Source organism: Antechinus flavipes, chromosome 1 (assembly GCF_016432865.1).
Source record: "Antechinus flavipes isolate AdamAnt ecotype Samford, QLD, Australia chromosome 1, AdamAnt_v2, whole genome shotgun sequence".
Lineage (NCBI taxonomy): Eukaryota > Metazoa > Chordata > Mammalia > Dasyuromorphia > Dasyuridae > Antechinus > Antechinus flavipes.
In genome coordinates, this window is record NC_067398.1 from 303,629,236 (window position 1) to 303,644,397 (window position 15,162).

The following is a 15,162-nucleotide window of genomic DNA, read 5'->3' on the forward strand; positions in this document are numbered from 1 at the left end:
ATTGGTGAGGTTCTTGATTTCTGGCCTATTCTATGTGGTCCATTTCAACGTCTTGGAGCAGAGATCCTGTGCACACTAAATGTGGAAAAAAGATATCTTCAGCTCTGTTCCCCAGTTAAGAAACCCTTTTCCTTTACATTTCAGGTCTATGAATAATACCTTTCCAAACTTGCAGTTTCTTTTCTGCCTGTGATCTTGGGTCACAAATCACAGATTGTAAAAGGATTTTATAGGTCAACTTATTTAATGCTTTGATTTGACAGATGAGGAAACTGAGGACTAGTGAGAGAAATTGATTTCCTCAGGATCACATGCTAAATATAACTTGGGAGTGAATTGAGATCTCACTGCCCCTTGAATTTTCCCCAAATCTTGAGGAGCAATGAGTTCTGAGATCATATTTTCATTTTCTGGGATTCTGAGTAACCTGAGGAACTCAAAACCAAAGGGAGAAATAGGAAAAAAATCAATACCCACAAGTCTCAAGATATAACTTCATTTTAAAAGTTTGCATTATCAATTTCCTCTTACTAATGTCATATTAGACTTTTACAATAAAATTAATAGTAATAATTCACATTTTTATAGCTTAATAATTCACATTTTTATAGCTTAAAAATTTGCAAAGTATTCAACATGCTCATATTTCACTTAATCATCTTAACATATTGCACGTGAGCTTCACAATATTTCTGATAAAGGTGCTATTATTATATTCATCGTACAGAGAAAGAGACTGAGACCCAAGATGATCAAAAGATATATTCAATCATACTGCTAGTAAGCATCTGAAGCAGGTTCTTGTACTCATGTCTCATGATGATTTCATGTTTTGTTTTATTTTTCTCAGGAAGCTTTAAAATGTCAAGAAGGGGACAGTTTAGGGACAATAGTTGCTAAGAGAATAAAACTGGGAGTTTTTAATCTGATGTCTGAGAACTGTCTATCCCCAAATTCAATTTACATGTCTATAGTAAGACTACATTAGACTACATTACAATTGCTCACATGTTTATAGCACTTTGAAGTACTTTTTTGTAGCACAAAAAGGATTATCTCCATTTTTTTGGGAGGGGGACAGAAGCCCCGAAAAATTAAATGACTTTCCTATGGTCACATAGCACCACTGTCATATTCATCAAGAACTGATCCTTAAGCACTTATCCTGTCTAGGAGCATTTATATGCTATATTTTCTAACTTGACTGTAAGATCCCAGAGGGCAGAGAACATCCTTTACTTCTTTACAGGGTCACTACCAGGCAAACAATACATATTCTGTCATTGACTGTTTACATAAGGCACTTTAACTAAAGTTGTAGACAGACTATATCAGGTTTGAATAAGCATGGAAAACATACAAAAAGTTCACTTGAAGGTCTATTATCAGAAACAAACTGAAAATATTTTTCTTCATTGTACACATAGGTATTCTACTTAAAAATGATAATGAACCTAAAAACCAAATGTCACCAATTTTCTTTATTGTCAGCTCATAAATTAAATATAACCTTCTACTGAAATTGTACATATGTGGTACTCTAACATTTTATTAATAGCTCCTTGATTCGCATGCCACTTTATAGTTCACAAAGAACTTTGTATTATTTCATTTGATCTTCCCAAGAACCTACTAAGGCAGGCAGAAGATTATAACAAAAACAATAATTCATATATTTACATAGCCTTTTCAATTTTTCAAAATGCTATCTTTATAATAGCTCTCTATGGTAAGGGGTACAAACATAATTATATCCATTTTACAGATGAAAAACTGAGGCTTGGAAATGTAACTTGTAGAAGGTCACTTAAGTAGATAGTCAATTCTGGAAGTCGAATTTGTATCCAAGTCTCCTGACGTATTAGCCCCATTTACAAGTGAGGAAACTGAGACTCCAAGGAGTAAAACAAAGTGTCCAAAATTACTTGGAGCTTCTGACTCTTTCCAAACCAAGGTTCTTTTCATGCTGTTTCTTTGGTTCTAGAAGGTTTCAGTTAAGAAACTACTTGATTGTTTTAAAGGGTTAACATGACCACACAGCTCATAAGGTAAAAGGAGAAAAAAATGCACATAGCTTCATAAAACTTATTTCTAGTTCCCCAAATATAAAAAAAAAAGTCCAAGTTATGTAGCAGACCTAGAACCTACATTTTTTCAATGGACTACATCATGTCAATACTCTCCCACTGGAAAGAAATTAATGAAACATCCAGATCATGTCCCAAGGAAAAAGGGGACATCTATTTAAAAAACAACAAATGAAAAATCTAGAAGTCTCCCTCAGAACACCTAAATGGAGACATGGGGGTGGGTGGGGGTGGGGGTGTTGTTGGAGAAATAAAATAATTCTTTGGGCGCTTGACATCACATCCTTCAAGGTGACCCTCGCTCCATCTCACAGGGTTGCTTTTGTAAGCAGGCAGATATAAGCAAATTCTGCATGGATAATGTTTGCAAATAGCACTTTTTTTTTTTTTTTACAATTTCCCCTTTGGCTTTTTCCATTGAATGAGTGCCTAACCATGCCCTCCCCTGCTTCAGAAATTCTTCCCTAGCTGACAAAACATCCCCCCTTCCGACACAGTCGCCCCTTCGCACACACATCCACATACACACACACTCACAGGAGAAATCCAAGACACTCGTGTGGCTTGGGGTGAAGATTTCCAGCAGGCGGCTTGCCGAGTTTACACTAATTCTTCTGTTTCATTCCTGAGAATTCCGGGGCTGCAGCATGTGGGGTGCATCCTAAAGGGAGATCTTTGCTCTCAGCCCCCCTCAGGAGCTGCTAGGGACTGTCAGTCCTGAGAATGTGGATCACTCACAGGGGGAGGGGGAGTCACACGGCAGCCACCCGACATCTCAGCTGGCAGAAAGGAGAACCACCTCTCTGAACCAACCCGGCTCTAGAAACTGTTGGGCTCAGCCAGGACTCAAAGAGGAAGAGTAGAGAGCGAGGGCTTGGGGGGTCATGAGATTGAATCCCTGCTCATTTGCCCGTAAAGATTCACGTGTCATCTGTCACAGACATCAGACCCCCTTGCAAACCACGGTCTCTCCTTCCCTTCTTCCCCCCGCTTGCCCCCACCTCTCCCTTGCTTGCTAAAAGGTCCTCTTTGTGGCTTCTTCTCTTAGCCAGTAGGAAGTCAACTAGCATAATAATGAAGCCCCGATGAAAACAACAGGGCTTTTGAATCTCTGGGTTTCTCAGCGTCTTACGCAGGAGCCTAGCAGCTGCAAAAGCAGCCTTTTATCATCTCCCTGCATCTGGCAGCATTCTGCTGAACACATCCATTGAGCCCTCCCTCAAGAGGAAGAAGTTCCCACCATCCTGCTCGTTTGGTCTCAGCCTGCCCAGGATTTGATTAATCGAGGCTCCTGAGCCTCATCTGCACCCATTCATCACTGGCTGAGGGCCCTTATCAACTCCTACCCACGTTGGGATGCCTAAGAAAGGAAAGAGGGATGCCATATAACTGGAGAATAAGGGGAGGGGGGCTGGGGGCTGCTTAAGGTTGGGGAGTGGAGGGATAGAGGTGGAATTCAGAGCTTTCGGCTGTGTTTCTGGTGCTGAGAAACACTGCAGGTCTTGGGTGCCTCTAATCAGTTGCCATGACAACTGCCTGGGGATGGAGGAGTGGAGTACGAGAGGAAACAGCAATGGGGAAGCTGTACAGCCTGAGCCATTTTGGCCTGAAATCACTGTGACAGTGCTTCAGCAGAGCTATTACATGGTTGCTGTGGCAACCAATGGGAGAAAATCACAGAGGAAATCTATAATTATTACAAGCCAGATACTGACTTACCCAGCGCAGTAATCAGCACATTAGAGTGATCCAATCTGAACTCGAGAAGAAAGTCTCTTTTTCTGGGGAACGAAGCACCCGGAGAAGAGGTACCACAACCCAGATTTGTTTACATCACAGGATCCAGTGAAAACTAGGAAGGGATCTAGCTAGAGCAGCAGATTTACTCCTTTTTAAAAAGAGGAAGGGGATATCCTTTAATCTCTAGGTGGCAAGCAGACATACTGCCTTTAGTGCTCATCTGGGCCCTTTTATCTGATGCCTTCTATTGCTGCTTGTTTGTTTTTGTGGTCTTAACCTTTCATGAGGCTCTTCCCCTTCCAAATCTATGATTCTTGGCTGTGGATGATGTGGGGAACTCTTCATTAAAGCAGAATAGCAGAGATTAAGTGGCTTGCCCATGATCACATACCTAACTACATACATATTAGAGGCAAGACCTGAATCTCAGAGTTCTTCACATTACAGCTAATTCTCTGTCCACTGATGCCATATTGTGTAGTATGATTATTGATCTGTAAATATCAGTGTATACTGTCTTCCCACTTAAACTATAAGCTTTGTGAGGTCAAGGAACTGTGTATGTATTCTATCTCTTTGAATTCTCAACAAATGTAGCCTTTTTCCTTGGAATGAAAAGGCTTTTTGAAATGTTTCCATTCTTTGCTATGACAAAGGTCTTCTCTAAATATTTTTGTTCAGATGGATTCTTTTCCTCTTTCTTTGATCTCTTGGGAAAATATAACTAGTAGCAGTGAACCAGTATCACTGGGTCAAAGGGTATTTACAATTTAGTGACTTTTGGAATATAATAATGAATTACTGGTGAATGAATTTGCTTTGGACACACACCATACTTCATTTTCTTTCTCTGTGTCTTTTTACTGGGGGTTCTTCATGCCTGGAGCATGCTTCCTTCTCAACATGGCCTCTTGGAACCTCAGCTCAAACTCAAATTTCAGCTTAAACACAACTTTCTACATGAGGCCTTTCCTTATTTCTTCAGCCACTAGTTCCATTTCTTCTAAAGTCACTTTGTATTCGTTTTGTATAAAGAATGAGACAAAAGATGATCACAGATTTAGATCTCACAGATTTGGACCTCAGAAGCTATCAGATCCTGTAAATTTACCCAAGGTCATACAAGAAGCATGCATCAGAAGTGGGATTTGAACTCAAGTTGCTTCACCAATTTTTTAAGGCCAGTGCTTTTTCCTCTATCATCCCTCCCTTTAGAATGTGAGTTTCTTAAGGAAATGAATTTGACTTGACTTGAGCATTCCCCAGTGCTCAGCACAATGCCTGAAACTGTTTGATTAATTAGTAGTCAGTAGAGTAAATAGAAACACAATTCATGAAAGCTGTATCTTATTTCTTCACTGTGAAAATTGCCTTCTTGGCAATTCTAAAGACTCATAATGGAAAAAGCTATTCAGATGCAGAGAAAAAATTGATGGAGTCTCAATGTAGATGGAAGCATACTATTTTCATTTCTGTTTTTTCTTTTGATTTCTTTCTTTCATAATATGACTAATATGGGAATGTTTTACTTGATTGCATGTATATAACCTCTATCAAATTGCTTACCATTTCAGAAAAGAGGAAGAAAAAGGAGGAAAGGAGAGAACTTGGTACTCAAAATTGTATTTTAAAAAATGAATGTTATGCCCTGATGCTAAGTGAAGTCAGTAGAACCAAGTTTTCTTTGTACATGGTACACAGCAACAAGATTATGTGATGGTCAACTGTGATAAACTTGGCTCTTTACAACAATGAAATGATTCAGGACAATTCCAATAGACTTGTGATGGAGAGAGCCATCTACATACAGAGAAAGGACTATCGGGACTGAATGTGGATCACAGCACAACATTTTCACCTTTTTTTGTTGTGGTTGTTATTTGCTTGCTTTTTTTCTTTCTTTCTCATTTTTTTCTTTTTGATCTGATTTTTCTTGTTCAGCATGATAAATAGGAGAATATGGTTAGAAGAATTGCACATATTTAATCTATAGTGTATAACTTGCTGTCTAGGGGAGGGATGAGAAGGAAGGGAAGAAGAAAAATTTAAAATGCAAGATTTTGCAAGAGTGAATGTTGAAAACTATTTTTGCATGTATTTTGAAAAATAAAAAGCTACTAGTATAAAAAGTGTTAAACATTGTCTTTACATGTAATTTAGAAAAAATATTTAAAGAAAAAATACTTTCTTAGATACTTCAGCCATACTAAAGAAATGTAGCTCATTATATTACAAATTGAAATAGTACTCATATGAACCACTTCATAGAATTCCCAATCCTTCTATTTTTGTCCGCCTGCATTTTTGATTTCCTTCACAGGTTAATTGTACACTATTTCAAAGTCTGGTTCTTTTTGTACAGCAAAATAACTGTATGGACATGTATACATATATTGTATTTAACTTATACTTTAACATATTTAACATGTATTGGTCAACCTGCCATCTGGGGGAGAGAGAGGGGGGAAACAGGGGAAGATTGGAAAAAAAGGTTTTGCAATTGTCAAGGCTGAAAAATTACCCATGCATATATCTTGTAAATAAAAAGCTATAATAAAAAATATAAAAAAAAATAGTACTCATTACTATATGTTTCAAAAAACCAAACAGCACTTACTACTATCTTGGCTAACTGTCATATTTTGGATGTTTATATATATATATTTTTGAAAGTATTATCTAGAAAGCATAATGTACCTTGCAAAGCATCATGCCACAGAACTTAAGATGAACCCAATGCCTACTTCTAAGGCTAAAGCCAAAATGTCAAAATGGTAAATGTCACATGAACCTGAGAGAGATGGAAATGGAACACATTAGCATCAAAAGAGTACAGGGTAAGTAAAAAAATGCATTCAGCAACACACTGTTACCAGTTTAAACCAACAATTTTCAATAAAAGGGAAAAGAATTAACTCAATAGAACAAGAAAACCTCTATATTTTCTTTTCTTTTCTTTTTGGCTTGAGGGAATAATAAGATACATCAAAGATTTTTTTTTTAAGTTGAGAGGAATCTTAAAGATGATCAATAGTTCAAGTGTGAAAAGTGAGTCTAAAAAAGAAAAAGGTAGCAGAAGGGTCAGAACTAGAACCTAGAATTCCTGACTTTTGATGACATGCTCTTTTCACCAATCAGGAGGTAAAAAGATTTAAAAATTCATGTAATAGGTTCTTTGAGGTTAACCTATAACTTCACAGAACATTAAACATCTCAAGACAAAACAAAATTATAAGCATGTTACAAATACACAACTGAGATAAATCTGAATGTTCAGATCTGGTTTAGATAAAAAGATGGAGTATTTAAAAAGAGCTTAATATGTACCAAAACTTACTATATTAATCATTGATTAGTGAGTACATATAAGGATTATATAAAGACTAGCAAACAAGGCATTCCTGTCCTTAGGAAGCTTACATTCTAATAGAAAAGATAACACATCCAGGGGAACTGGAAAGGGTGTGTAAGTGTGTGTGTGTATGTGTGTGTGTGTGTAATTGTGTAGTTGTATGGTGAGGCTATCCCAAAGTACTAAAGACAGTTTCTGGGCAGAAATTCACCTATGGGGATGAGGTGGGAGGGAAGGAGATAAGGAATAAAAAAATCTAAAAGTCTGGTAGAGGAAGATAAGGATGATGGCCATGGGGACGTATTATGGTGAGATGGCCAAGAAAAATTTTTTAGGAATGTTCTTAAGCACCTTTCAGGCATGCTAGTCTTTATTTCCCTAATCTTCAGAGGAATGGATTTGACACATATTGCTTAATTTAAAAATCTCTTTATTAGTCTGTTTTAAACCAGTTCAGAATTTCTTACCAATCCTCAGTTTCTAGAATACGTAATTAACTGGACAGTTATTTCTGTCACCAATTTTTCTCTTTCATCTTACACTTCAGAGCAAGAATTAGCAAATGAACATCCCATACATTTGATTTTTCTTTTACATGGAATGAGTAGCTTCATCTTTCAACATAATCATGTTAAAAGAAAAACAGATCAGTTACAACCTTCTTCTGTTCCCTTCTCTCCCATAAATATTTTTTAAGTTTGTTTATTTTTAATACACATTGTTTTATAAATTATGTTGGGAGAGAAAAATCAGAGCAAAAGAGAAAAACCATGGGAGAGATTAAAAAGAGAGGCATGTGGTGATACCTCAGAGTTGTTTAATTTGCATTCCTCTAATCAATAGTGATTTAGAGCATTTTTCCATATAACTATAAATGGCTTTAATTTTTTCATCTGAAAATTTCTGTTCATGTCCTTTGACCATTACGACATTAACTTCTCTCTGTTAGAAAAAATTAGAAAGACCTGAATTTACTTCTCACCCTGATATACTGAATGTATGATGCTAGGTAATTCACTTAAGCTCTTAGTGCCTTAAGCAACTCTGTATTGCCATAATTACATCAGAAAATGCAGCTTCCTCATCTGGGAGACCTCTATGAAAATTAAAACACAGTTTTTATTCCTTTTTCCTATTGTCTGACAAAGAATACCTCTTAAAAATATTTGCCCATTGACTGACAGGTCATTCATTTGTCTCTATGAAGTCTCTTCCTGTCCTAAAGTCTGTGATCTTATAACCTGTCTAAGCCTTGGTTCCCTCACCTGTAAAATGAGGTTAGACTATACTGGCAATTCTTCAACTGAAAGGAGTCCTGACATCAAAATGTTTGCGAACTTTGAAGGAACCTTTTAGCTCTTTGAGCTACAATCCAAGTATGCAACTGCTCTTCTTTCTTCATTTTACAAATTAGGAAATGATTAGAAAACCTAGAAAGATGCTAATTGAAGTGAGGAGAATCAGAACACTATACACAGCAACAACAAGATTATATGATGATCAACTGTAATGGACTTGGCTCTTTTCAACAAGGAGGTGATCTAAGACAAAAAAAAAAAAAAAAAGCCATCCAAATCCAGAGAAAGAAATATGAACTATGGAGACTGAATGTGGATCAAAGCATAGTATTTTCACTTGTTTTTTTGTTTGTTCGCTTGGGTTTTTTTTCTTATGGATTTTTTACCTTTTAATCATATTTTCTCTTGTGCAGTATGAGTATGGGAATATATTTAGAAGAATTACACACATTTAATTTATATTGAATTGCTTGCTGCCTTGGGAAAGTGGGACAGAAAGGGAGGGAGAAAAATTTGGAACACAATATTTTGCAAAGGTGAATGCAAACTATCTTTGCATGTATTTTGAACAATAAATTACTATTAAAAAACAAAAGAAAAAACTCGAATATGAAATATGAAAAAAATAGAAAATGAACAACCAGGGAAATATGAAGTATCTGTTTTGTTCAAGGTTACAGAATGAATTAATGAATAGGAGGGGTGTGTGTAGTGTGTAATGCCAACATCTACTTAAAATGCCTTAAAGATGCTTTATGAAATTCAAGAACTCTCAAATTAAGTATCACTGATATAGCCTCACAAAGGTAGGAAAGAAAAGCAATTCAGAGTAAATATATATAAAAATGCAGGTTGGCACTCAAATGTTTGCACCCTCGGATATAAGACTTCCATGGATAGGAAAAATCCCACTGGATTTGAATCCCAGTTCTGTCATTTACTCACTACCTGTACCTGTGTGAAAATAGGCAAGTAACTTGACTATTGTCAAGTTTCTTCATTGATTAAAAAAAAGAGAGAGAGGTAGGCTAGATGCAGGGCAGTGGGATGGGGCAGAAGACTTTGCTGAGTTTAAATCTAGTCTCAGATCTAGTTTGTGACACAGGTCAAGTCATTTAATCTTGGTTGTCTTCAGTAAAATGAGCTGGAGAAGAAAATGACAAACCACTCCTGTATCTTTGCCTCTAAACTCCCAAAAAGAATCGGACACAACTAAATGATAAAAAGACTAGCTGCCCTAAAATTTATGATCTTATCACTCTATGAACCTAAACAGTGAAGGCTGGCTATTTCTTCCCCTTAAGAAGTCAAGCTCTGTCATATACTAAGTCCAAGAGACCACAACAGGAGATGTTCAGAAGCACAGCTGATGACAGTGAGAGTGTCTAGACATTTAATTATAGGAAAACAACTATTGAATAACTCGATGTGGCATTAATAGAGAACCCCAGAGGCACTTGAAAATTGATCTGTGTTCAGTTGGATTTCCAAAGGTGTGGAAATAAGATACAAGCTTCAAAGTGGATCATAAAAAGGGACATTAACTTTTTTTTGGCATTTAATCAGCTAAAATTCGATTTCAATCCCCAGAAGGAAATATTTAAAGTTGAACTTCAATCAGTTCCCTCCGAACTTCAGTGAATTTTAAATTCACATCAAGTTGCCTTTTTCTTGGTTCCACCTCAGCAGAGGAAGACTGGAACAGAAGAAGAAAGAGAAATAGCCAGGTGGGGCATGTGGATGGAAACCAGAAGTTTCCCCAAGACAAGAATAGAGAAACAGTTCATGGATCTCGGTTATTTCTTTTTAAAACTTTATTTATTTATTTAACATTTCCCACCAGTTACATTTAAAACAATTTTTTTTACATTTGTTTTTAAAACTTCCAAGTTTCACATTCTTTCCCTTATTCTCACCCCCAGCCTCCATTAAGAGAGTGGTTTCTTTTTTAAAGAAAACCTGAGATAAAGTCCCCCCTCCCCACAAAAAAAATAGAATAAAGTCCCAACTGCTCAGTCTGGTATTTGAAATTGAGATAAACTGAAATCACAGAGTTAACTTGCTCCTTAGAAAACAAATACAAATTCCTGGCTATTGTGTATGATTTGAAGCTTGGGCTACAAATTTTAGAGAAAGCATTATATGCCAGCTAGAAAAATTCTGATGTTCAGCCGCTGGTCATATTTCCAACCTAACACTCATCCAATGAAACTGCAAAATATATCCCAAGCATACTCTCTTCTTTGAAAAGTTCAGTTTGCTTTTACATAAATCATCTCATCTATCCTCACATCATGACAAATTCTGCCATTCCAATTTAAAAGGAGAGAATCTGAGAAATTGAGGAAGTTAATCAGAGGCTGTGTAAGGAGCAGAGAGCATACTGTTGTTTGGTTTTCCTCCTCCCTCCCCATTTCAGTATCCTGCTTCCACAGTCTTGTAAACTGTGGAAATTCAATCCCTGATTTAATTTTTCTTTTCATGGATGCTTTGACTTGGCTCCAAAGATCCTTCAAACACTAAAATTCATGAATGGTATTTCTAAGCATCAAGGGGAAATCTCTAGGTAACCTCTTGCCTTTTTTCTGCTTTTCCCATCATCCAGAAAAAGTCACATGAACTTTCTTGGAAATGCTGTAGCCTATCTTGGCTATACCCTTCATTCAAGGGAGCAGATAGGGCTGGAGGACTACCATTTTTTCTATGAGAAAACTCAAAAAGCAAACCCTTCCCAATGTTAGCTTGTCATCGGATTTTCTCTGCAACAATCCTGTGAGGTCAAGTATAAATTTTACTATTTTGGACTGGACTTGTGATTTCATTGATATAAAGAACTCACAGTAGGGAACAGATGGCACCTGCACTAGTACTCTTGAACTAAATCTTAAAAGATGTGAGGGACATGGAATAGTAAATGACTCATACAAGAAGACACAGTCAATATATGTCAGAAGCAAAACTTGAATCTACTTCCAAGGCCGGCTCTCTCTCTGCTATCTCATAGTTACCTCTCGTTCTTAACTCTACTTTACACGAAAGGATATGAAGGCATGGAAGAATTTTCCTTGGGATCACACTGATCAACCAATCAATAAACATTTATTAACTATCTACTATGTACTGGGCTAAGTGCTAGGGACACAAAAAGAGACAAAAGATAGCTCCTATCCTCAAGGAGTTTACAATCTAATGAAGGAGATCACAGTATCATAGATTCAGGAGTTGGAGGATCTCCAAGAAGCCATTTAGTCCAAGATGAGGAAACTGAGTCTCATAGGCAAATGCCACAAGGCATTTTTTTCTTTTCTCTTCTTATCACTCATCATTGTCTTGTGCCTATTCAGACTATTTTTTCTCTTTCTATCCAGAAAGATAGATTTTTTTTTTTTTACCTTCTTTACAATCTCTAGGGAACTTGTTCTACGACCCATCTTTTTTTCCAGCCAGGAAATCAACCCAGGATATTAGCTCCCCCTTATTTGACTTTTCCCCTCAGGGATGCTCTGAGTTCCTGAGAATTCTTTTGAGACTAGGTGAGGTTGTGTGTGTGTGTTTGTGTGTGTGTGTGTGTGTGTGTGTATGAGAGAGAGAAAGAAAAAAAGAGAGAGAGAGAGAGAGAGAGAGAGAGAGAGACAAATAAAGGCAGTGCTGATGCAGAACTCTAAGTTCACTTGTTCCTTCATGCTCTCTTTAGCAGTGAGAACACTCACTCCCCCACACGGCGGCCTGCCAGCCAGCCAGTTCCAATTCCAATGGGAAGCTCAGCAGTACATCTTTTCTATTTCCTAATTTAAAAAGAAAAGAAAAGAAAAAAACAACCCAAACCAACCGTTTCCTTTTTCAGGTTGTGAATATATTTGGCTTCTCTGTTTTAATTTTTTTCATTAAAAAAGAAACCTGCATTGAGAAAGTCTGGGAATGGGACGTACTAATAGAATGCAGGTTAGAAAGGCCTTTGAACCAACAGGATATAAAGGCAGCATGGGACAATAAGAAGCAGCCTTTTTGTAATGCTTTTAGGGTCTCTAAGCACCTCACACACATTTTCTCATCTGATTCTCACAACAACATGAGGAAACTGAGGTTGGGAGAGGTCAAAGGACTTGTCCAGGATTATACAGCTCAGAAATATCTAAGGTGGAATTTGAACTCAGATCTTCCTGATTTTTAAGTCTAGGGCTCTATTAACTATTTCACCTAGCTGCCTATATAGTACAAGGATCAGCTACTGGATCTGAGACAGGAAGACAAAATGAATCCAGCGTCTGGCATTTATTTATTAGCCATATGACTTTGGAAAAATTAGTTAATCCCTTTGGGCTTCTGTTTTCTCATCTGTAAAATGAGGTGGTCAGATAGGATAACCTTTAAGGTTCATTCTAATTCTAAGTTTATGATCCAATACCCTGACAGACAGGATAATAATAACCAGTTACTGATTCTCTACTATCCGAAGTAGTTAGTAGCATAGTAGATAGGTGTGTGGGCCTAGAGTCAAGAAGACTTGAGACACTTTCTAGTTAGTTGTGTAATTTTCAGGTCATTTAACTTACATTTTCCTCAGTTTCTTCAACTATAAAATGGGATAATAATAGTACCTATCTTCCAGGGGTTTTGTGAGGATCAAATGAGATAATAATTGTAAAAAGCATATAGCACAGTACCTGGCATATAGTAGGCACTATATAAATGCTTATTCCCTTCTTTTTTTGCCTTACCATCTCATGGATCGTGGGTACTGGTATTGGGGGTAGGAATGTAGATTCCCCAACTAATCTATGAGTTGATCTCATCGGAGAAATTCATCTTTTCTCATTTTTTTCATTTGCCCTGGCACTCTGTTGAGCACTGAGGATATAGAGGGAAGTATTCACTGCCACCCTTGAACCCTGATGAGGTTAGACCTATTGCCCAAAACTTCTCCATTATGAGAAAAGTCTGATCATCTTTCCTGCCAATGTACCAGTCAGCATATTAACATCTGTTAGGCATGATAACAGTTGGATGAAGTTCAGAGAAGATAAAATCTGCTCATTCCCAAGTCTCACAGGAGCTTCCAGCAAGCAGCACAGAGCAGGGTGCTTCACAGTATTCCTTATATATGAGAAACTCCAACCACCAATCAACTAGCAAGCAGCTACTGAGTTATGTTTAGAATAATCTTTCCAGAGCAATAGTGTTATGAAATGGTCACTGTATAACATCTGACTGTTTATAAAGTGCTTTCAAAGATACTCAGAAGTTCAGAATCTCGGAGTGTGAAGAGGCCATCCAACGTAACCCATATCTGAACAGAAACCCTCTCTGCAACATTCCTAACTCATCCATCCTCAGCTCAAAGACCTTTCCTGTCAAGACATCTATCACTTCCTGAGGCAGCCAATTCCCCTTTTGGAAATTTGTTTTATCTCACTTAACCTTCATAAAACTGCTGAGTTCAAGTTAGTGGCTGAGTACTGCTTCAGCTAGACTGCAGCTTTTCAAAGAATACTTTTGAAAGCACCAGTGACATCAGCCCTCTTAGTGTCCTTTGAACACAACATCCCATCTCTCATCTTTGGGCATTTTCATGTATTGTCCCCATGTCTCAAAGGCTCTCCCTCCTCCTCTCTGCCTCCTGACCTCCTTGGCTTCCTTTACACTCCAGCTAAAATTTTACGTTCTACAAGTGAGACTTTTCCAATCCTACCTAATTCTCAGCTTATTTGTATACAATTATTTACACATCTCTCCCACTTGGCTGTGAGCCTTTCCAGGGCAGAAATTGTCTTTTGCTTTTCTTTGATGGCAGAGTACCTGGTATACGGTAGACACTTAATAAATGCTTGTTGGCAGACTGACTTGAAGCCTTCCTTCACTGCCCTAGCTATAGTTAACACTGATCTTGTACTTTAAATAATATGTGTTTTGTTAGAAACAACCTGAGAAGCAAATAATGCTAAATCTTTTTTATTATATTGATGGGGAAAAAATGTTGCTTCACCCGACTTCCATGATTTACCCAAGGTCACATAACTAATAAATGTTAGAGCCAGACAGTAATATCAAGTCTTCTGCTTTCAACTTAGGGACTCTTTCCATCAGACTAGTACTTAATGGCTATGTATATGGCACAAATCTTGTACCGCCTTCTATTGTAGTTAAGTGATCTTCCTTGGTGAGCTCATCAGTTCCCATGGGTTTAATGATCATCTCTTAGAAGAAGACTTCCAAATTTATATAATAGCTCTCTTCTCTCTCTCCCTAGGGCTCCAGTTCCACATCATCAATTGCCTGTTAAATATCTCCATCTGCATGTCCTTTTGGCATTTCAAACTTAACATGTCCAAAATAGAACATATATTTTCTCCTAAATCTACTCCTGTTCCTGACAGTCCCATTTCTGCTGCAGGCACCATTATTCTTCAAATCACCCAGATCCACTGCTTTGGAGTTATGCTTAACTCTTCCCTCTCCTTTACCTCCTATGTCTGATATACTGTCCAATTCTGTTGATTCTAATCCCATCGCATCTTTTATATTTCTCTCTAGTAATATCATCTCTGCTTTAGTTCAGAACCCCATTACTTTTCCCCTAGATCACTGCACTTGTCTCCTGATTTGCCATTCTCTCTCGAATTCATCTGCACAGCTACCAAATTGACATTCCCCAAATACAGAATGGATCATGTCACTCCCTTACTCA

General features: G+C 37.4%; 1 protein-coding gene across 2 annotated transcripts in view; it reads right to left on the reverse strand.

The window, feature by feature from the left end:
• The window catches only part of ABAT (4-aminobutyrate aminotransferase), a 124,913-nt gene that overhangs the window by 83,581 nt on the left and 26,170 nt on the right, over positions 1-15,162 (reverse strand). The window contains exon 1 of one of the 2 annotated variants that reach the window (XM_051963618.1): positions 2,625-2,955. The exons of the other annotated variant lie outside the window; for it this stretch is intronic. The gene's annotated coding sequence lies outside the window, so the exon portion shown is untranslated. Of the gene's footprint in view, positions 1-2,624; positions 2,956-15,162 lie in introns of those variants that run through there. 2 annotated transcript variants of the gene reach the window in all.